The sequence below is a fragment of the Paroedura picta genome, chromosome 1, assembly GCF_049243985.1.
Source record: "Paroedura picta isolate Pp20150507F chromosome 1, Ppicta_v3.0, whole genome shotgun sequence".
In the NCBI taxonomy this organism is placed as follows: domain Eukaryota; kingdom Metazoa; phylum Chordata; class Lepidosauria; order Squamata; family Gekkonidae; genus Paroedura; species Paroedura picta.
Genome location: NC_135369.1, coordinates 90,275,511 through 90,297,969, shown reverse-complemented (window position 1 = coordinate 90,297,969; position 22,459 = coordinate 90,275,511). Strand labels below are relative to the sequence as shown.

The 22,459-nt window shown below is 44.3% G+C and overlaps 1 protein-coding gene across 2 annotated transcripts in view; it reads right to left on the bottom strand.

Moving 5' to 3' along the window:
- RPS6KA2 (ribosomal protein S6 kinase A2) overlaps positions 1-22,459 on the bottom strand; it is a 304,496-nt gene that overhangs the window by 167,882 nt on the left and 114,155 nt on the right. The gene's annotated exons all lie outside the window — the stretch shown is intronic.

Genomic DNA, 22,459 nt, shown 5'->3' with positions numbered 1-22,459 from the left:
TAAAAAGCTACAGCACATGACAGCTCCCAGCGCCGCAGACCCGAGATAAATATCCGATGCCACTCTTGCTGGCACTCCTCCACCCATCTTGGGAGAAGGTCTTTGTCAACTGCTTCTGAGTGCCGGGCTGCACTTCTGTTTTAAGCAGCTCGGAAACTGCGGCGCAGAGAGAGCTATAATTATCTTGGTCCGATTTGGGAGGACAAGAGCTCTCACAAAAGAGATTCTCCCTTCAACCCGGCACCTCTGGCTTCTTTGTGAATGCCTCCCCCGCCCCCAATTACTTTTCTAGAGTTCTTTCTTTCCCCACCCAGACTTGGGTCCAACACAAAGAATATGGAGGATTCTACATTATATCCATGAATTCAGCGGACAGACCTCTGCTGAAGGAAAGCAGCATAATGGAATGCTTTTGCTTAGTATCTATCACAGGCAAAGGATTATGCTCCCCTACACCTCGTTTTATCTCTGTTAAAATGCAATGCAAGGGGTGGGGTTGCGAAATCTATCTTTCTCTTATTCTTTTGCCCCCAGAGTATAGAAGGAAAAATAGGTAGATGAATATGTAAATCTGGTTACACTGCATTGGGTCGCTTATCTTCTGGATAAGAATCTAAAGGAAACCTGTTTCCATGCCCTTTAGGCCCTTCTGCCTTCCTCGTTTACCCTAAAACACCAACAGGGCCAAATCCATTTAGGTGTAAATCTAGAAGCTGCTTAGATGACTCCACACTAAAATACAATGCATCTGTGGTAAGGTAAAGGGCAATAGGGCTCTTATAGGGGAGAGACCAAGTTACAATTCTGCCTACTTGTGTCTGCCTACCCTGCTCATCCAAAGGAATAGAACAGCAGTTTCCAACTTGGGGAGCAGAGGGGGGGGAGCACCATATTTTGTCATTTTTATGCATTTGCATTTTCTCAATCCAAGAATACAACTACTAATCATGGAGGGAGGGCGTCATCATACTCATGAAGGTTGAAAACCACTGGGTTAAAGTATACTTTTTAAATAAATTTCAGTAAATTTGTCCAATAAAAGAAAAGTTTATTAATTGTAATGTGCTGCATATGAATCTATTTGAAAAGTTCTTGGAAACCTCAGCTGGTTTAAAACATAACCATGAAGTCACATGTCCAAGGCAGGTCACCATGGCTATATTTTACCAGTCTCAATCAAACTTCCGATTTGTTTTGGATCCACCTCAGAGTGCTGGTTTTCTGCTTTTAAGTGCTAAATGATATAGGACTGGGATACTTGCCTTTTACAGCCTGACCTACCCAGATGCTGAGGTCCTCAGATGCACACAGCTGCTATTTAAAGGTTCAGTGGATGGCAAAATAGGAGATAGCCTTTTTATTGGCCACACTGAAGCCTGGAACACCATCAACTGCGAGTCATCCTTGGTACTCTCTATTTAACTTACAGGTCGATAGTTAACATGATACTTTTTCTATCAGGGCTTCGGGTTAGCATATAAATATTTAGTTGCTGGATGGATTTGATGATGGGATCTCGCTGGTGATGTTTTTTTATTTAGTTCTTTTTGATTTGTTCTGATCTCTGATAGCTGGTCTACTTTATCAGTTCTTATTGCTGTACTGGTCTATTATAATGTTTCTATTAAGTATTGTAGCAGAGATTTTGTGGTGGTGTAAGCTATGTTGAGGGTTATAATGTTACGAAGCCAGGATATTAATGTTTTATGAAGACAATCAATGGAAGAAGGCAGTACATTTGACAAGAAATAACATGATTTTTGAATGTTTCCTAGAACAGGATATCAAGCAGGACAGGTCTGAGCTAGTCCAGGCAAGTCTGGGCTTGTCTCATTCCCTGCAGATAAATCTGTCCCTTAGAAATGGCTGCAAACCAGCTGTTTCCAATAATGATTAATACACAGATTGATTTCAATTAATATTTAAAATTTCTAACAATCTCTCCATAACATCTATGCTGGCAGTTTCCTTTACATTTGCTAGAAAAATCTCTTATATTCTTTTGAATTTCAGTACAAGTCACACACTCAAAATTCAAAACTTTTTTTTTGTTCCATGAAGTTTTTCACTTTTGCTAACATTTCTTTTCCACACCAAAAGACTAAAATAAAGAAACAAATTAGTGCAAAGGTGAAATAATCTGTAAACTGCTCCTGCAGAGCGGTAAAAATAAAACAGTAAGGGGTAGGTGAGAGGAGAAAGGGGCAGGCGAGTCCGTGATAAAAACTCGGAGGGGCCAATCAGGAGCCGCAAAGCGCCCGAGTATCACTCCGAGGCCCGAGTATCACTCCGAGGCCAAGTGGCCAATGGGGAGCCGTGCACAGCGCGGCTCCCCATTGGCCACTTGGCCTGCCCAGTGAGTTTGCCGTGGGAAGAGGCTTCGCTGCCGGGAAAGGAAAACACGGCGGCCCTGCTCCTTTCCTGCCAGTGACGCAGGGACCTTGGGCGGGGAAGGGGGGCGGCAAGGCTTCGACACACCCTGTAGAGCAGGCCCGCCGTGTCAGAGACGCGGGGGCCCTGCTCTTCTGGCCACACCAACTACAGGACCTTGGGAGGAGGGGGGCTGCAGAAAAGCTGATGCCGCAGTGAAAACAGCAGACCCGACACCTCGGAGACGCGTCAGCCCTGCTTTTTTCACCACGCCACGGCCGGGGGGGAGGCAGGTGCCGGGAAGGCCTGCTTCTATCACCAAGGCGAAGCCGGGCGTATCGGGGGTGGGGAGGGAACAAGGCCGGCTGGGATGAAGCCAGCCCTGCAAGCCCCCCCACCCCACCGGCACCCATGCTAGCGCCCATTGTATTTCAGAAGACAATGGGTTTGCCCCCAGTCTTTAATAATTGTACAACCCCTATGTGTTTTATGTGCCGGGAGAATCTATTTTCTCAGGGAGAATCTATTTTCAGATTGTTTTTTGTTTAATTCCCATACATAAACAGAAATATGTGGAGGTTGTGTAATTTAGAACCAGCTTGGTGTAGTGGTTATGAGCGTGGACTTCTAATCTAGCGAGCCGGGTTCGATTCTGCACTCCCCCACATGCAGCCAGCTGGGTAACCCTGGGCTCACCAGAGCACTGATAAAGCTATTCTGATAGAGCAGTAATATCAAGGCTCTCTCAGCTTCACCTGCCTAACAGGGTGTCTGTTGCAGGGAGAGGAAAGGGAAGGTGAATGTAAGCCACTTTGAGACTTCTTTGCATAGAGAAAAGCGGCATATAAGAACATACTCTTCTTTTTCTTCATTATGAAAGATTCTTTTAACTCTGTACCAGTTTGTTTCTTCATCTTCATTTTATCTTGGTGTGGCCTCCTTTCCTCTTCATCCCAAAAGACTGATATATATGAAAATTTATTTTTCCTTCACTCAAATAGAACTACTCTGATGACTTATGTATTACCCATCAGAGATGGTCTGAGACAAGTTTGACAACACCAGTATGAAAACAGTTCTCCTCAGAGATCACCTGGAAAAGAACATATAGTGAAGAATAATTATTATTGCCTATCAAATATACAGGCAATTATAGGTTTAGCTATCTTGGCTTATTCTTTTGATCAACTGTCTTTTACACCCTGGCCAGAAATAGAAGTAAAGGCCAAAAAAAAAAAAAAAAAAGAGGATATAATTTCATAGAATATCATGTTGAAAGTTTCTTCCTATCCATTCTAATGATAAAATTTAATCCATTTTAAACTGGTTTTAACCGTCAGAGCTAACAAGAGCTGCATTGCTAGCCAGTGGAATTACAGATCAGGATGAAGGTTCTGGTATTGACCTTTAAGGCCCTATGAAGTCTGGGCCCTGTATATCTGAGGAACTGTCTTTCCCCATTACACTTTACAATCACTAACTTGCTGGTTATCCCTAGTCCCACAGATATGCACCTGGTCTCAACCAGAGCCAGGGCCTAAAGCCCTGGTTCCAACCTAGTGGAATAATGAGGCTCTTCTATTGGCTTCTGTTGCACCTCATACAGGTGGGAAAAAACGTCTTTGCGAAGAGTCTTGCAGATTGGGTGAGGAGGGCTTTAAACTAAGACCAATGGTGGAGCGAGATGTACATTCAAAGCCTAGTTCAATGAAGGTAACTGTAGGTGGGAACATTGTAAATTTAAAGGGAATGGCACATATTCAAGGAACTATTAATTTACAGGAATGTTCACAAACTAAAAGCCTTGGGTACTCATATGAAGGATTACAATGTCTCTACACTAATACACAGAGTATAGGAAACAAGAAGGAAGAACTACAAATCCTAATAAAAGAAGAAGACTATGGTCTAAAAGGCATTACAGAAACCTGGTGGGATAACTCTCACAACTGGAATAATGGGACTGGGGGGGTACAACTTATTTAAAAGAGACAAACAAATAAAGAAAGGGGGAGGATTTCAGTAAGGCTTCTGATAAGGTTTCGCATGATATTCTTGTGGGCAAATTGGTAAAATGCAGTATGGATACTATTACTGTTAGCAAGAAATGCCAAGCATAACAAAACAGGCTTCTTTAGTTATATTTCAAGCAAGAAAAAGAATAGGGACACCATAGGACCACTGCGAGGACAAGAAAGTGAAGATATAACAGAGGATGAAGAGAGGGCTGAACTGCTTAAATCCTATTTCTCCTCAGTCTTCCCTTGTGAGGGAAATAGTGATCAATGTGGCAAAAACGTAACACAACAGGGGACAGGAATGGTGGCCTAGAATCACTATTGGAACAGTCCACAAACGCCTAGTTTCTTTAAATCATAGAATCATAGAATCATAGAATCATAGAGTTGGAAGGGGCCATACAGGCCATCTAGTCCAACCCCCTGCTCTACGCAGGATCAGCCCAAAGCATCCTAAAGCATCCAAGAAAAGTGTTTCCTTGAAGACTGCCAGTGAAGGGGAGCTCACCATCTCCTTAGGCAGCCTATTCCACTGCTGAACTACTCTGACTGTGAAAAATGTTTTCCTGATATCTAGCCTATATCATTGTACTTCTAGTTTAAACCCATTACTGCGTGTCCTCTCCTCTGCAGCCAACGGAAACAGCATTCTGCCCTCCTCCAAGTAACAACCTTTCAAATACTTAAAGAGGGCATCATGTCCCTTCTCAACCTCCTTTTCTCCAGGCTGAACATTCCAAAGTCCCTCAAACTATCTTCATAGGGCTTGGTCCCTTGGCCCCAGATCATCTTCATCCCTCTCCTCTGCACCCTTTCAATTTTATTGACGTCCTTCTTGAAGTGAGGCCTCCAGAACTAGAATTATAGAATCATAGAATCATAGAGTTGGAAGGGGCCATACAGGCCATCTAGTCCAACCCCCTGCTCAACGCAGGATCAGCCCTAAGCATCTAAGGCCTGTGTTGTTCATCCCTAAGCACCTAAGGCCTGTGTTGTTCAACATATTTATAAATGATTTGGATGAGGGATTAGAGAGGATACTTATTAAATTTGCAGATGATACTAAACTGGGAGGGGTAGCAAACACAACTGAATACAGCAACAGAATATAGGATGATCTTGATAGGCTCGAGAAGTGGGCTAAACTGAATAAAATGAAGTTAAATAGGGACAAATGTAAAGTTCTGCATTTAGGAAGGAAAAACCAAATACACCAATATAAGATGGGGGAGACTTGTCTTGGCAGTAGCATGTACGAAAAGGATCTAGGAGTCTTGAACATGAATCAGCAGTGTGACTCAGTGGCTAAAAAGGCAAATGGGATTTTGTGCTGTATCAAACGGAGTATCATGTCCAGATCACGGGAGGTGATAGTACCGCTTTACTCTGCTCTGGTTCAGCTTCACTTGGAATACTGTGTTCAGTTTTGGGCAATCCAATTGAAAAGGGATGTTGACAAACTGTGTCCAAAGGAGGGCAACAAAGATGGTGAGGGATTTGGAGACCAAGACATATAAAGAAAGGTTGGGGGAGCTTGGTCTGTTTAGCCTAGAGAGGAGACGACTGAGAGGGGATCTGACAACCATCTTCAAGTGTTTAAAAGGGTGCTATATGAAGGATGGAGCAGAATTGTTCTCTCTTGCCCCAGAGGGACAGACCAGAATGATGGGATGAAATTAATTCAAAAGTAATTCCATCTAAACAACCGGAAGAAGTTCCTGACTGTTAGAGTTTTCTCAGTAGAACAGGCTTCCTCGGGAGGTGGTGGGTTCTCCATCTTTGGAAATTTTTAAACAGAGGCTAGATAGCCATCTGATGGAGAGGCTGATTCTGTGAAGGCAAAGGGGTGGCAGGTTACAGTAGATGAGCGATTAGGATGTGAATGTCCTGCATAGTGCAGGGATTTGGACTAGATGACCCATGAGGTCCCTTCCAACTCTATGATTCTATGATTCTATGAATCTTCCCACGATAAATCCTTTCGTGAAAATACACCAAGTTTTTAAAAAACCCACAACTTCCTTCCATGTTCATTTTCCAATTCTAGAGATTTTTTTTTTAAGACAAGAGATGTTGATGGCTGAACTAGTCTGCTTGCTTGTTAGGTACTCTTCTCAGGTGTTCTGACTTGATTAATACCACATTTTTCTCTGTCCAGGGCAATATGGCCATGTCTTTGATTTTACTCTGTCTCAAATTTTATTCTGTCATGGTGATTTACATCCAGTGACAGTCACTTTAATGTCTTTGCATGTAAGTACATGATTAGACTGTATATGACTTATAAATTTCAGAAGCACAAAACTTAAGGTCTATCTATAAATTATGGTAGACACAGTTCCAAGCCTCGGCAGCTGATGTCATTTTAGAGGAAGACTTAGCCATTTAACAATTAATGCTGCAGCAGACCAGGGCCATTTCCACACAAGGAAAATCTTACTAGACAGCCTTTGCAAGTTGGCAGAATATGAATCCTTTCCACATGACGTTGCCAACATCCTGAGGCTATCCAGTGGCTGGGCCAATATTTAGCCATTTTTAAAGTGCGATGTGGATTTACCACCTTCTATCACACATCCCATCCTCAGGCAACTAGTGAACAAACAGGGATAAGACTGTATGGAGGGGAAAACACGTGATAGTCTCTTTAGCACTGTCCCACCCTCACACCCACCCTCCCCTCTCCATTTCCTGCTTTGATAAATTTGTTTTTTAAATGGTGCAATTAGCAGAGCAATGCATATGTGCATATGGTTTCTTCCAAGTAAGACTGAGTCTTGGGGAGAGGCTGCAGCCCCAGCCACCATCTCATGGGCCTGTGGGTTGAGAAGGGGATTTTATATGGGAGACCTCTGGCACTTCACCCACCGTCTGCGTTTTTCTTCCATTTTTTTTGTACTGTTCTTTGTGTGGCAACACACTCAGGGGAACTCTACTGAGAGGGGATTGGTTACCTCCAATGATTGGCAGGCTGAGGAGCGGTAAGTAAAGAGCATGATGCTCTCTCTTCAGCCTTTCCCTCCTGCCAGTGAGGAGGGGAAAAGTCACAATGCAGCAGCAGAAAAAAGCGGGAAGATTTTACAATACAGAGGGGCCAAAAAGCGCAATTGAACATCCTGCAACTGCAGACAGGAGACAATGTGCAATTTCACCCTCCATGCAGAAATGGTTCAGATGATCTTGTCCCTCCCCACAATTTTAGAAAATCCAGTCCATCCAAATCTACAGTTCATCCAAGTAGAGATGAATGTAAGACTGAACAGACAGTATAAAAAAACTAAGATAGACAGCACTTGATTTACTCAGTGACTACAATAAAATGGTGTAAGTGAAGCAATAAATTAAATTGGAAATTGTCCTGCTGTCAGATCAATTTACTGTGTGAAAAACTCAGATTAGGAATTCATGTTAGTAAATAATTCATTGACTCCCTTCAGTGAAACATTTCCTGGGCAGAAGCAGATGGAAAATAAATCAACAAAATGGCTGTGCAAGGGGTGAAATCTATTCAAGAAAAAAAGCAGGACTAAATAATCTATGCCAACAAGTAGTACTACCAGCAGCAGCACTAAATATATTATAGCAGCAAGTTATACAATGCATCATATAACAGCTGATCAATTATTACATTTACATCCTGCCTTAGCTTTAGCAAACAAAGATTATGCATCTTCCAACCATATCCTACTACTTCAATGCGGCTTTGAGAGGATGGGAAACAACATGGGGGGCTATTTGGAGATTCAAAATTATAAAATGAGAAAGAGTTAAGCGGCTCTTCTTCCTCCTGCTTCTTCACTCCAAATTCCCGCTTCCCATTCTTGTTCCTATACAGCAGTGTTGGGCTGTCTTTTGTCCTCACATGAGTGTTGCCAGGTCCTCCAAGCCACTGGTTGGGGACAAGGTGCATAGGGTTGCCAGCTCCAGATTAGGAAGCTCCTATGGATTTGGGGGTGAAGCCTTGGAAGACAGGGACCTGAGTTAGGTACATGCCATAGAAGCTACTTTCCAAAGCAGCCATTTTTCCTAGGAGAACTGATCTCTATAGTTTTGAGCTGTAATCCTCGGGTCCCACCTGAAGGCTAGTATCCCTAGATAACAGGCAACATTTTGAGCCCTTCAGGCTGTAAAGATTTCCTACCAATTTCAAATGTAAACAGAGTTATGACCAAATTATCATGAGTCTGCAGACAATGTAGCCTCAGAAATGTATAAAGAGATGACATCTTAATTAATATACCCTAAATCAAGTACATGTATAAATAAATGTTCCACAGAACATCTTGACTTTTGCTTAAGGTTCTTGATCATAACATTACCAAGATATGAGCACCTGAATTCCTGAATCTAGAACATCTGCACTCAGCAGTTAAATACAATGACGAATACTGCCTTATTCACAAAAAGGTTATTTGCTTAGCAGTCTGAGAACAGAGCTGTTCGCCACAGACCAATGAGCTATATCCAACACTAACTCCAGTGCACAGTAATTCAGTCCAGCCTAACCCAATTAGCCCTTTAGAATTTACTCATTGGACTCACTGCCACTCTTTTTTTTTCAACGAGAAAGATTACAGGGAAGATTTATGGTGGTGGCAGCCAGAGTGTTTAATACATGTATATGAAGTGCACTGAGCACTCTAATGGCATATACATTTTGTTAGGAAAAAAGACTTCAGATATCATTGTCTCTGCTCCCAGGCTCTGTTATCAGGAAGGAAAAGAACCTCAAAAGAGTGAGACAGCCAACAGGCAACCATCTTTTTGAACAGTACATTGTCATTTACTTGAACTGTAAGCCTCTTTGGGGGCCAATTTATCTGAAAAAGCAGATATCCATTATCCATTGTTGTTCCTCTATATATTTCTGAAACAGCCTAGGGGGTGGGATGTGTCCGGCAAGTTGGAATAAGGTTAATCAGGGTGCAGCCAGCTTTGCCCTGATTGGCCATGCCCCTGTGGCTTCCACCCTCCAGCCCTGGACTCTAGCCTCTTTGCTCTCAGACGCCTCAGTGCCTGGAGCCAGCAGCAGAGGAGAGGCCCTGGGAAAAGGGTTGTGGTGGAGGGCTTGCTAACAAGGGCCTCCCGGCCTGCTAGGCTGGGCCTCCCGGCCTGCTGACTGCCTGATAAGGAGCTCTGTCTCAGCCCTGCTAATGAGCTGCCCAGCCCCCACCTGCCCCACTTGATTTGGCAAAGCCACCTTCAGCTGCCTGGCCAGGGGCCAGGGGAGGGGACCCTTTCAGGGCCCATTCTTAGAAATGGGCTTTGAAGCTAGTAAATATAATAAAGAACTAATGCTAAGTAAATTGACCTGTCAGAACATCAGATATTAATTTTATAAGATATTTCTTTGGTATAATAACTACAGCATTCCAGTTGAACTATTCAAAATTTTAAAAGACGATGCAGTAAAAGTGCTTCACTCAATATGCCAGCAAATTTGGATAAACTCAACAATGGCCACAGGATTGGAAAAGGTCAGTTTACATTCCAATCCCAAAGAAGGGCAATGCCAAAGAATGTTCAAACTACCGCACCATTGCACTCATTTCTCATGCTAGCAAAGTTATGCTCAAAATTTTACAAGCTAGGCTCCAGCAATATGTGGACCGAGAACTTCCAGAAGTACAGGCAGAGGAACTAGAGATCAAATTGCCAACATACGCTGGATCATGGAGAACGTTATGGAGTTCCAGAAGAACATCTACTTCTGCTTCATTGACTATGCTAAAGCCTTTGATTGTGTGGAGCACAACAAATTGTGGCAAGTTCTTAAAGAGATGGGAATACCAGAGCATCTTATCTGTCTCTTGAGAAACTTATATGCAGGTCAAGAAGCAACAGTGAGAATTGAACATGGAATCATTTGGTTCAAAATTGAGAAAGGAGTCCGGCAAGGCTGTATACTGTTGCCTTGCCTATTTAACTTGTATGCGGAGCACATCATGAGAAAGGCGGGATTAGAGGAGTCACAAATTGGGATCAAGATTGCAGGGAGAAATATCAACAACCTCATATATGCAGATGATACCACTCTAATGGCAGAAAGTGAAGAGGAACTAAAGAGCCTCTTGATCCGGGTGAAGGAGGAGAGTGCAAAAGCTGGCTTGAAACTCACCATCAAGAAAACAAAGATCATGGCATCTGGCCCTCTCAATTCCTGGCAAATAGATGGAGAAGAAATGGAGATAGTGACAGATTTTATTTTCCTGGGCTCCAAGATCACTGCAGATGAGGACTGCAGCAAAGAAATTAAAAGACGCTTGCTCCTGGGGAGGAAAGCTATGGCAAATCTAGACAGCATCCTAAAAAGCAGAGACATCACCCTGCCAACAAAAGTGCATTTAGTCAAGGCTATGGTATTCCCAGTTGCAATGTATGGCTGCGAAAGTTGAACCATAAGGAAGGCTGAGTGTCAAAGAATTGAGGCTTTTGAACTCTGGTGCTGGAGAAGACTCTTGCGAGTCCCTTGGACTGCAAGGCGAACAAATCAGTCAGTCCTAGAGGAGATCAGCCCTGACTGCTCTTTAGAAGGCCAGATCCTGAAGATGAAACTCAAATACTTTGGCCACCTCATGAGAAGGAAGGACTCCCTGAAGAAGAGCCTAATGCTGGGAGTGATCGAGGACAAAAGTAGAAGGGGACGACAGAGAATGAGGTGGCTGGATGGAGTCACTGAAGCAGTAGGTGCAAACTTAAATGGACTCCGGGGAATGGTAGAGGACAGGAAGGCCTGGAGGATCATTGTCCATGGGGTCGCGATGGGTCGGACACGACTTCACACCTAACAACAACAATATAATAACTACACAATTATACTCATATCATCACAAATTTGTTGAACATTAAATTGATCAGTTACCCTCTTGTTGTTTTTTACTAAGTGTCTATACATGAGTCACATGATGAAGTATCATTGGTTTGGGACTGGAGTAACGAACACAAAGTACAAGATAAAGTTCCACTTCCCCTTCCTTTTGTTCACACAGCTGTGTTATAGGTTCATCACACCAGGATTTGAAGTCTTGAAGTTGGTTATTTAACACATTTAGCCTTAAATAAGCTTTCATATGATGGATGAAGCTGGATATACAGGCTTAATCCTAGCTTGTTCCCCAGCCTTTCCCATGCACATGTTCCATCTGTAGAGATGCATAGCCAGAGCAAAGGCAATGAAACAAGCATCTGGCAAGGAATTGTCTGTGAGCTGAATCCTGGTTACACAAACTAATTAAAATTAATGAAACATAATTTCATACTATGTCAGAACTGAGCCTATATCAGTCAATGATCAACTGGCATCAGACAGATCAGATTAGAATTACACAGCAGTCTCCTATCTCTAAGCAGATGAACATAATTAGACAGGTAAGTTACATTCCTAAAAATGTCACTATCAGTCAAAGTTGCTTTAATGGTGAAGAGCAGTGGTCCCCAACCTTTTTATCACCAGGGACCGGTCAATGCTTGATAATTTTACTGAGGTCCGGCGGTGTGGGGGAGTGAGGGATGTCGAGGGACATCGCTGCCGAGGGACGCCAAGAAACGTCGATGCCACCTGAGCCCCTGTTCCACTTGCATTCCCACTGCCATCCCTGACTTCACACTGCCTGCTGGGGGGTGCTACCAGCAGCATCTGCGCAGTGCCATGCCGAGGGGGAGCACCAGCCATGGCGGCCACCAGAGAGCACCAAAGGTGAGCCAGTGGCAGAGTGGCAGGGCAGCCCCCGAGGCAGCAGCCAGGGAGGAGGATGAGGAGGAGCCGCGGCCCGGTACCGACTGATTTACGGACCCTGTACCAATCTCCAGACCGGGGGGTTGGGGACTACTGGTGAAGAGGAATACCTTGGCTGCTATCAGTCTCCCATAATACCACTGACACAGAAGCAATGTCTTTAGAAATACTTCCTTGGTTCTTTATCACATGGGACTATGGGTGCCAAGTACCTGGAGGGGAAAAAGTACCTTTATTAGAGGCTTAAAAGGATTTCACTTACCAGATGATGTTATCTACCTTCGTACCATGTCAGCTGCCCATTACCACACACTAAGCCTCTATTAAAGGGACAGGGCATTTTGCTCCTCATTTGTTTAAGACCTATAAATGAAATGCTCAAGATGAGATTCTGTGTTAAGATTTATAACACATATATCCTATACCAAAAGTGCCCTTAAAATCTACAGACCCTGTATACATGAATCATATTGCTGACATACTGAGCCAGATCACAGGTCACTCTGACAGTGGCTCTCTTCTGATCCATTAAACCAGAGATGCCAGTAAATCTGAGACCTTCTGCATGCAAAGCAGATGTTCTAACAATGAACCACATCCCCTCCCCAAATAATGCAGCTGCTGTACTGCTAATGTTATATTTTCATATTAAATCATTAATCTCTTATAATACATAGTGTTTCCACTACTTCATGAATACATCTGTACAAACTCTGATACCCTGTAAAGTAGGTCATAATACACCATATTAACCATTAGTGGCTCTAATATTTTGGTAGAACCAATAAGTGTGGAACGATGACTGGGAAATGTCCGGGTGTCCGGACACCGCTTCTGGCTGCACAGGCCAATCCCAGATTGGGCCGGCCTGTGGAGCACCCACTCCTAGGAGCCAGCTGTGAGGTGCGCTCTTAGCCTCGTGGCCAGATGCTCCCTGGCCATGGAGGAGAGTGGACCACACCATTCTTCCCAGCTCGACCAGCCACCTGCCACAAACGTCACCCACGCCAGCAATGTCCAGACAGGTAGGGCGATGGCGTGAACATCATGGGCTCCCCCTGCTAGCACCGCGGTATCCCTGGGTACATACACATACATATATATATATATATATATATATATATATATATATATATACATATATAAAATTGGTTAAACACTTATCGTTATATGACCATATACAGCCATGTCAGCCTGCTCTCCCCTCAGTGGCCAATAATGAGCCTGGGGAGTGGGTGGGAAGGGGAAGGGGCGGGGCCCCAGGTGGGCATGTACACAGCTATGTTTCCTAGCCATATTCTGCATGACTGCACCACTTTGGGGGGGGGGGTGGTTCTTGAAGCCTGAAGAATGTTTCAGGGGTTTCTCAATGATAAAAAAGTTGAGAAATGCTAATCTAATACCATCACTGCATTGTGTGATGGTGAATTCCACAAATTAATTAAGTGCTGTACATAGGGGTCATTTATAAGATAGTTTCCTTTATGGACCTTTGATACTAATAGACCCAAATTATATGGCTTAAAATATAAAATATAAAATATAAGGTATATAAAATATAAGAATTAGATAGTGGCTTGAAGACTTTGTTTGTATCCCTGAAAAAAAAACTAATTCAGAAATAAGTTTACTGAGGAAGTAATATACGAAAACGAGGTTTTATACCTAGGAACTTGTTCTGAATAAAGTTTTTTGCCATCACCAGCTTGGAAATTTATTTCTGTTTATTGTACATAGTGGTCTGGCAGAAGGAGAAGAAGAAGGCAGGAATGGCATAGCCAAAATGGAAATATGCAGAGATGTGCTATTCCTGTATATGTTCAACTGAACAGACATCCTCATGTTGCCTGTCAGGTAGGATATGGCAAGAGTAGAACGGTGTGAGAACTATGTTTCTGCAGTATGCTTGTAGGATAGAAAGCCCTGCTATCATGGTTACTTAGAGGTCACCTGTGGACTGGCATCCCTAAATTCATAACTATGGGCGGCAAGGACTTACCCACGCCGCTATTTGGCAGGTAGAGGGCGGGCGGGAAGAGATGCGATGGCTCAGGAAATGTGGGGTAGGGCCAGGAGCGTCTGTAAGAGACACTGCCTGGGGCTTTGCCCCCTCTCTGCTGGGCCGCTGTCACCTGTGGACTGGCATCCCTAAGTTCATAACTATATTTATTGTCTCAGAATGGAGTGAACATTGACAATGAACTAACACAAACACCAACACTGCAGCTACTCCCCAAAACTCCTTGGGATGCAGAGGTCCAAATCACTGAAAGGCACAATATCCTCAGAAATACACAACAATAACAGCACAACAGTTTTAGTGGCGCAAAAAAAATCTCTGGCCTGGGACAACAGTTAGTGGGAAACAATTTGCATTGTATAGAAAAAATAGTATAAAAATTTAGTTCAGTATCTCCAGGGGTTTTCAAAGGAAGCTGTATAAAAGGAATAATGTATGAAAAGTCCCATAAACTGTCTAAAATTTGTGTCTAAAATTTTCCTCACCATTTTGATTCTTTGATTTCCTATATCCATATTGGTCTATTGGATGAATCTTAGTCTAAAAAGGTGTTAATTTAATCAAATTGACTAAAAGCTCTGATGCAGAAAAATTTGCTGCAGATTGCTTCTTTGTTTTTTCTTTACTTACATTTATTTCCCAAGCCTTTAAAAATAAAATCCAATAAATTATGGGTTAAATAGATGGGTGTGTGGCAGGGGAGAGTTTACCCTTTCCCTGAAGCCAACGCTTGAGCATCTGTTCCCTCTTAATAAAACAGTAAGGGGTGTTGAGGTGGGCTCAGTCCGGGATGGGGGGGGCAACAATTGGCCCCTTGGCCCCGGACTGACAAGCTGAGGGGCGAATCGGAAAGCGCCTTCCAATTGGCCCCTCAGCACGACAGTCCAAAATTCCATTCAGTCAGCCCAGCCAGTGGCTAGCAGGAGACATGGCTGCCAGTCTGCTCCTGACCACTGCAGGGAGAGGAGGTCGGCAGGGCTGCCAAGGGGGATGAGAACAGAAGCTAGGACAGGCTGAGCCAGTCCTTTTCGCCCCAAGGCTGTCCTAACTGCCATGTCCAACTGCAAATTGCCTCAGAACCCTGACAGAGCTGGCAGGAGGCTGGAGAGTGTGCTCCCTCACCCTCCCTCCCTTCAGGCCTGCTGCAAAGGAGCCTCTGATAGACCCTGACTGAGGGGAGAGAGGCATTTCCAAGAGCAACGCAGGGGAGACTGAGGACCTTCCATTTGAGGGAGGGAACTTTCCCCTTCTGCCAAACAGTTGGCTGACAGGGAGGCCACAGGAAAGCTCCTTCTCAGTTAAAATACTGCTCTAGCCAGGGGTTAGACACACCCAAGCCATGTATCTTTCTTTTGTGCCACTCTCTGCAGATTTGAGGCCTACTGCACAATGTTATTCTGCAGATGAAACTGGTTCTTTTGTTTCCTGTTTCATCTGCACAACTGTTTCAATTCAAGAACAACCTGTGTGGGAGGCTTTAAATGTTTCTTCTTTACCACTACCCTGTCCAAAGTACCCTTTCTGCCTGGGGAGCTGATCTTTATACTCTGCGGGTGAGCAGTAATTCCAGGAGCTCTCCAGGCCCCACCTGGAGGTTGCCTACCCCTGGGTTGGAAATATTCCTGGAGGTTTGGAGGTGGGACTTCAAAATCGTACAATGCCTCAGAGTCTAGACTTCAAAGGAGCCATTTTGGCCTGCAGTTGGGATGGAGTGGTGCAGGTCTGTCCCTCCTGGCCTATGGGCTATGGCCAGCCCTTAGCAGCAACTGTTTGTATTCTGGGGTGCAGACAGGCAGACCAGCATCAGTCCTGTGAGTCTGGAAAGTGCAGGAAGATCTAAATAAATATTTACAGCCTGAAACTGTAAATAGTGAACAAGTAAATGGCTGGAGACACATGGGAACTGCAATAACCTTTTTCAACCTTGGCCTGGCAAATAAAAAACCAGTATAAAAAAACCTTACTAAGGTCAAGACTGCTGTGCACAAAGAGTATTCCTCTTAGGGTTGCCTGTGAGACTCTCTACCCCACCTCCCTCATGGGGAGTCTGCAATGGGGAGAGAAAGGGAAAACAATTGGAAAATGCTTTGAGACACCTGAGGCCTGCTGGGTCACTGCGGCCCATTCCCAGTTCTCTCAGACCTTTCACAGCCCCACATACCGCACAGGTTGACTATTGTGGGGAGACAAACGGAAAAGGTGTTTGTAAACCGCTTTGAGACTCCTTTGGGTAGTAAACAACAGGGTACAAAAATCTGTTCTTCTAAGGAGCAATCATGAAAGAAGCATTGGGCACATAACATTTTATCAACAGTGAAAAACTGGAGAAGAAGGAACAGGGTGGACACCTGTGTACTGTGACTACCCCATGTGTATTAGGGCAGAGGGGCATTTTGGTGTCTGTGGCCTAATTCACACAAGAAGGGAAATGATGGAGAACTGGGAGGAATTGGTTGCCATGTAATCTTCCCCTAAGAAGAGTCTCCAGTCTGGTTTTCCCTTCACATATCTGAAGAAATGGCTCTGAAAAGCTCATCTGTAACCACTATGCCACAATTCCCAAAGGTCAATCCTCTCCCACACTCAACGAACATTCCAAGCCACAGGTTATTGACACCCATATCTCCACACCCATGTCCTCATTTGCCACCACGCCGTCACAACCTCCCATACAACACACACATTCAATCCCATGCCCTTACAGACTGGACAAATCCTCCCTTTTCCTCTTCCCACTGCCAAGCTCTATCCTTGGATACAATGGGCTTTGCCCCTAGTTTCTGTATTAAATAACAAAACTGCATGTTTTCTTCTTTGAATTGTCTTACAGTGCAATCCTATTCACTCAGAAGTAAATTTCATTGAGAGTTACTCTCCAGTAACTCTCTATAGTAATAAAGTCACTTCCTTTTTAAAATTTATTTATCGTAGCAGTTTACAATAAAATGATAAAATCACATAAAACCAAAGGAAAAAAAATATCCCTGTACCCTGGCAATAGAACTAATATAATCCCTTCCTCCCTTCTTTGCACACTTGACCGCAGCTACCTACAGTCCCCAACCACTCTCTTGGGAGGTAACTCCTTCCCAGCTGACCGGCGAATAAGACCTATATAGGGCCTGTATAGGTAGGGACCCAATCTTCTTAACCCAGCTTCAACCAAATGCCTGGATGAAGAGCTCCATTTTACAGGCTCTGCAGAACAGAGATAATTCCGTCAAGGCCTTTATCTCTTCCAGAAACTCAATCCACCAGGTTGGGGCCAAGACTGAAAAGGCCCTGGCCCTGGTTGATGCCAGGTGTGCCTCCCAGGGGTCAGGGACCATCAATATATTCTAACCCACAAAGAACCCTGTGGGGGGCATAAGGAAACAAGCAGTCCCTCAGATATGCTGGGCCTAGGCCATGGATGGCCTTAAAGGTAAGAACCAAAACCTTAAACCTGATCTGGAAGCTAAGTGGTAACCAGTGCAGAGGCTGGATGTGGGTCCTCCAAGATGACCACGTGAGGACCCTAGCAGCTGGATTCTGGACCAACTGCAATTTCCCCGTCAGAAATAATGGAAGACCAGCATAGAGTGAGTCTAGTCTGGAAGTGACCATTGCATGGATCATGTTGGCCAGGTAGAGCCCTAGTAGCCTCACTTGGCCAAGGTGATAAACGCCACTCCATAGAAAGAGAGGCATCAAAGATCACCCCTTAATTCCTGGTGGATGGTAAATTCTCTTCTTGGTCCTTCCCCCATCCACCCAACAAGAGGACCTTTGTCTTGGAGTGGTTGAGTTTCAGGAGACTGTGCCTGATCTATTCAGAGACTGCTTCCAAACATCTGGCAAATGCTTCTAGGGGGGAGTCTGACCATCCATCCATCAAGAGAGAGCTGGGTGTCATCCGCATACCGGTGACAGCCCAGCTCACAGCTGGATTTGTTCATTGCAGTGTTGCAGAAGATGGGCTTTGCAGACTTCCTTTTGCAAGACGTCCTCCCCCACGCCTCTTTAGGTGCTCCCCTTTTGCCTCAGCCCTGCAGGAAAGCCTGGTTTCCCAGAGGTCCACTTTTGTAATGGGGGAGAATAAATCTACTTACTCACAGGAGCTTCAGAACACAACATTTTATTGCAACCCAATTACAATTAACATAGGAACTGAAAGCTAAGGAAAACGAACAAATTCAAGAGGTGGAGTTTCCCTTGACTCTTAATCAGGTTTCAGTTAACTCTTTGCCATCCATTTTACTACATTCACACATACAAGCACAAAGCGCAACAGGAGAAAAGGGGAGGGAATGCCCTGGCGGCAGCATGAGCTGCCTTTGATGGCCTCTACTGTAGCCTGCCAAGTGACAAGGCAACCCACCCCCAAAGAAACAGCGCTGCAAGAAAACCCTTGAAGGGAATGCCAGAGCTCCCCCCTCCAACCCCCCCCCCCAATCTGGAATAGCCCCCGAAGGGCAAAGCTGAAGTTAGCACGGGGGGGGGGGGGCAGCTTGGAGATACTCTGCTGGTGTCAGCTGAGGCAGGAGGGCACCCTCTGAACTGCAGTGAGTAGCTGGCACATGTAAAAGGGAGAGAAATTAATGCTGGAACTGGAATTAAAGAGGATGGCAGTCTCTGAATGTACTCAAATTTTAAAAAGTTGGTTGTTTTCTTTTTTATGCTAAAGAAGTTTAGAGTACGGGATAATACTAGTAAATCTTTTTCAGCAAAGTGAAGGTGCCAGCTGCTTCCAAAGTTCCAAACTGACCCTGGGAAAGATGCTCTGTTGTTACTTGTACAGCACAAATAACCACACCAGTTGTGCTCTGCTAGGGCCCTACTGGCTCTGGTGCTATGGGCCCCACAAATCCTTAAACTGGGCCTGGTTCTAGAGGTTTCTCAATGGCAAAAAAGTTGGAAAAGGCTGCTTTAGAGGACCAGCCTGCCGGAGAAGCTGCTCCTTCAGACTGGAGCCAAGTTCCTAGGCCTGCCTCTCAACCAATGCCTCCTTTAGCTCAGGCTCTGACGATCAGCTCCATAAGATGACCCCTCTGCCCTGCTCACCAGAGACATCGGATCTCTGAGAGATTTCTCTGTGCTACAGGACACCTGACGCCATGGATCATCCTGCTTTTTTATATGCTGCAGAACCAAAAATGTGGTAAGTGATCCCTGGGAAAGAAGGAACAATGTGATGATGACTTCCTTTAAACCAAGATCCAACATTTCCATGCCCCAATTCTCAATACAGGTGAAGTGAAATCAGAAACTTACTAATCATGATCTCCAGCAAATACTGGAGATGCTTTGAGTCTAAGCATAATGATTCCTGCCATTCAACAGCAGTCACAAATCTTCCAGCCTTAATATTGTTTCAGTGTCTTATGGTGTGAGTCAGTTTTCTGGGATGTAGAAGATGGCAGCAGCCAGGGAAGTGAAAGGAAAGAGTGACTCAGCAGCAGCAGCAGCAGCAGCAGCACTCTCTCTCTCTCTCTCTCTCTCTCTCTCTCTCTCTCTCTCTCTCTCTCCTCACGCACACACACACAAGGAGGGTCACTGGAACAAGACCACCCAGGGTATTTTTTTTAAAATCAGCATTTGTACTGTTCTGCTAGCTTTTGGTGCTTTGAAGAGGGCTTTTTGATACTATATAAATGCATCTCTTTGCCTGAGCTATTCCTTTATATTTGGTTATGTGTGTGGCAGAAAGCCAAGAGGAAGGCTTTCCTTGGCTCTGCAGAGAAGCAATTCATGGGAGTAAGGGGCAGACTTAGGGGTGGTCAGGGCAGAGGCCACCCACTTCTAAATAGGTGGGCAGTGCCAGATAATCTACCTAGCCTGCAAAAGATAAAGGAAAACATTTTGCTGTCTTCTAGCTGATAGGCCAGCAGACCTGCAGAGAGAGGGGAATAGTCTGAAATAGGCTACTTCCCAGCATTCCAGACAAACTGGGATGCATAGAGGCATGCACCCCAAGCCAGGTCATACATGAGAGATCAGTGATGAGGAACAATCAAATCACTTCTCTATGTGGAAGAGAACTGCAGATTTAGGATATGAGATCTTTCCATCATCTATAATTTTGCATACGTATAAGCAGTACACACTCCAGTTGATAGTAGCACTGGTGATAGGAAGTACACATTTCTCATCCATTCAAAGAAAGGATGGGATGTATTTTGGGACAGAACGATTATTCCTGGATTAGGAGTCCTTGGCACTTGAAATATCTTTTCCTTGATCAGCTGTCTTCCAGAACAAGATAGGAAGGAAAATGTTGACCACAAGGATGGCGTGTAGAAACAGATCCTGCTTGCTTTACCACATTTATTTCATTTTTGTTTTAAAACAGATCACACAGCCCTAATTCAGGATCTAGAGAGAGAAGGGGAAAGATCGCTCATGCACAATTTATACTTACCCATGCTCACTCTGCAAATGAGAATTGTAACTGCATATAAAACATCTGCCTGAAATTTGGGAAGAAAGGGTGAAATCCACAGAAATGTATTGCCTTCAGAACAAACTTATTGGACTGATTACTACTAGGTTAACTTCAATATTAAAGAATCTGCCTCAAGTTTTTAAAATAACATATATCCCTACTCCAGATCTGACTTTCCTCCCTTAAATGCCACTACTGAATAAAGTCTAGGACAGCTACATCCAAGACCTGGAAGCACTTGTGTGGAAAATCATCATTCCATGGTGTACTTTCAATTGGAAATATGTCTTCTTTTGGGGCTTGTAAGGTTTAGCCACCAAGCAGTCATCTTCACCCATGGATCCTTAGACAGAGACACTCTAGAAAAATATAACGTAAGGGTCCAAAATGTGTAGAAGATCTGAACAAGGATCATGTCATTTTGAAACTAAGCAGGCATAAAACCCCTATTCATTCTGCTTATACCAAGATACACCAGACATCATCCTTTTACCAAAACCCTATTTGTATCCATCTAATGGAGTGATGAGCATTTTCTTGTCAGAGAATAGCTGCAGAACATTTCAGTGTATGGTATATGTCTGCTCATCATCCAACTATCTGAAAAAATTGCTTGTGAGGAGTATTGAGCAGAATATACAATAACCAGATGTCTTCTGAGTGTCTATTTAATGCACAAATATATGCAAAACTTGACAGCACATCATATTGAGTTCAAGACAGCCTTTGACATTTTTCAGATTAATTAAAGCATACCCTTGTAAATTTCTATCAGAAAATCAAAAATCCCATGGGAACCATTAGACAATGATAAAGTTACAGCACTAGCCTGTACATTTTAACAAAAGCATCCATAATACTTCCATATGCTACATTAGTACTAGTTTCTTCAAACAACAGAAATGCAACATTAATTGTGTTGCAATATAACATCTGTCATCTCTAAAAATTCTGCATTCGTTATTAACAGCCCAATCTTCAACATTGGCACATCATTTCCACCATAGACCCCTCTTTGCCAACAGGCATACTTTCCAGGATTGCCTTGGATCCCATGATCATTATGCAGCCGGGTATAGATGGAATACTAATAGATATATTACCATCTAGCCAAAGATGGTAGGCAGAAGTTCTTACTCAACTTTTATTTATGATAAATTATTTGGGGCTTTCCCCATTAACTTGGAAGAAGGCTTAGGTGGTCCATATAGCTCTTAAAGAACTAGCCCCTGCCAGGTTCTCTGTCCTCCATCAGTGAAGAGGAAGGGTGGCAATCCTAATCTGAGAGGATTCCTTCAGCGTTCTCCCTCTCACCATCTGTTCCAGGAACTGAATGTGTAGGCCTCATGTGAGACTCAACCAAAAGCAAGGCCATCTGGCTGATGTACCATGCTCCCAATGCAACTCCAGATCCCCTGGCTGCCCTGCTAGAGGAGGTGGCGGCCTGGATGCTACAGTTCCCTAGACCAGTGGTCCCCAACCTTTTTATCACCGGGGACCGGTCAACACTTGACAATTTTACTGAGGCCCGGGAGGGTAGTCTTTTGCCGAGGGAGGTTGCCGGCGGGAAAGCAAGTAGAGCAGGGGCTCAGGCAGCAGCGGTGACCTCCCTTGGCAAAAGACCCCTTACTTCCCACTGCCCACTGGGGGGCGCTGCCAGCAGCAGCAGCAGCGCAGTGCCACACTGAGGGGGAGCCCCAGCTATGGCAGCCGCCAAAGAGCACCAAAGGTGAGCCGGCGGTCGAGTGGCAGGGTAGCCCCAAGGTAGCAGCTGGGGAGGAGGATGAGGAAGAGCCACAGCCTGGTACCAACTGATCCACGAACCAGTCCTGGTACCCGGACTGAGGGTTGGGGACCGCTGCCATATACTTTTAATTTGGGGAAGACTTTAA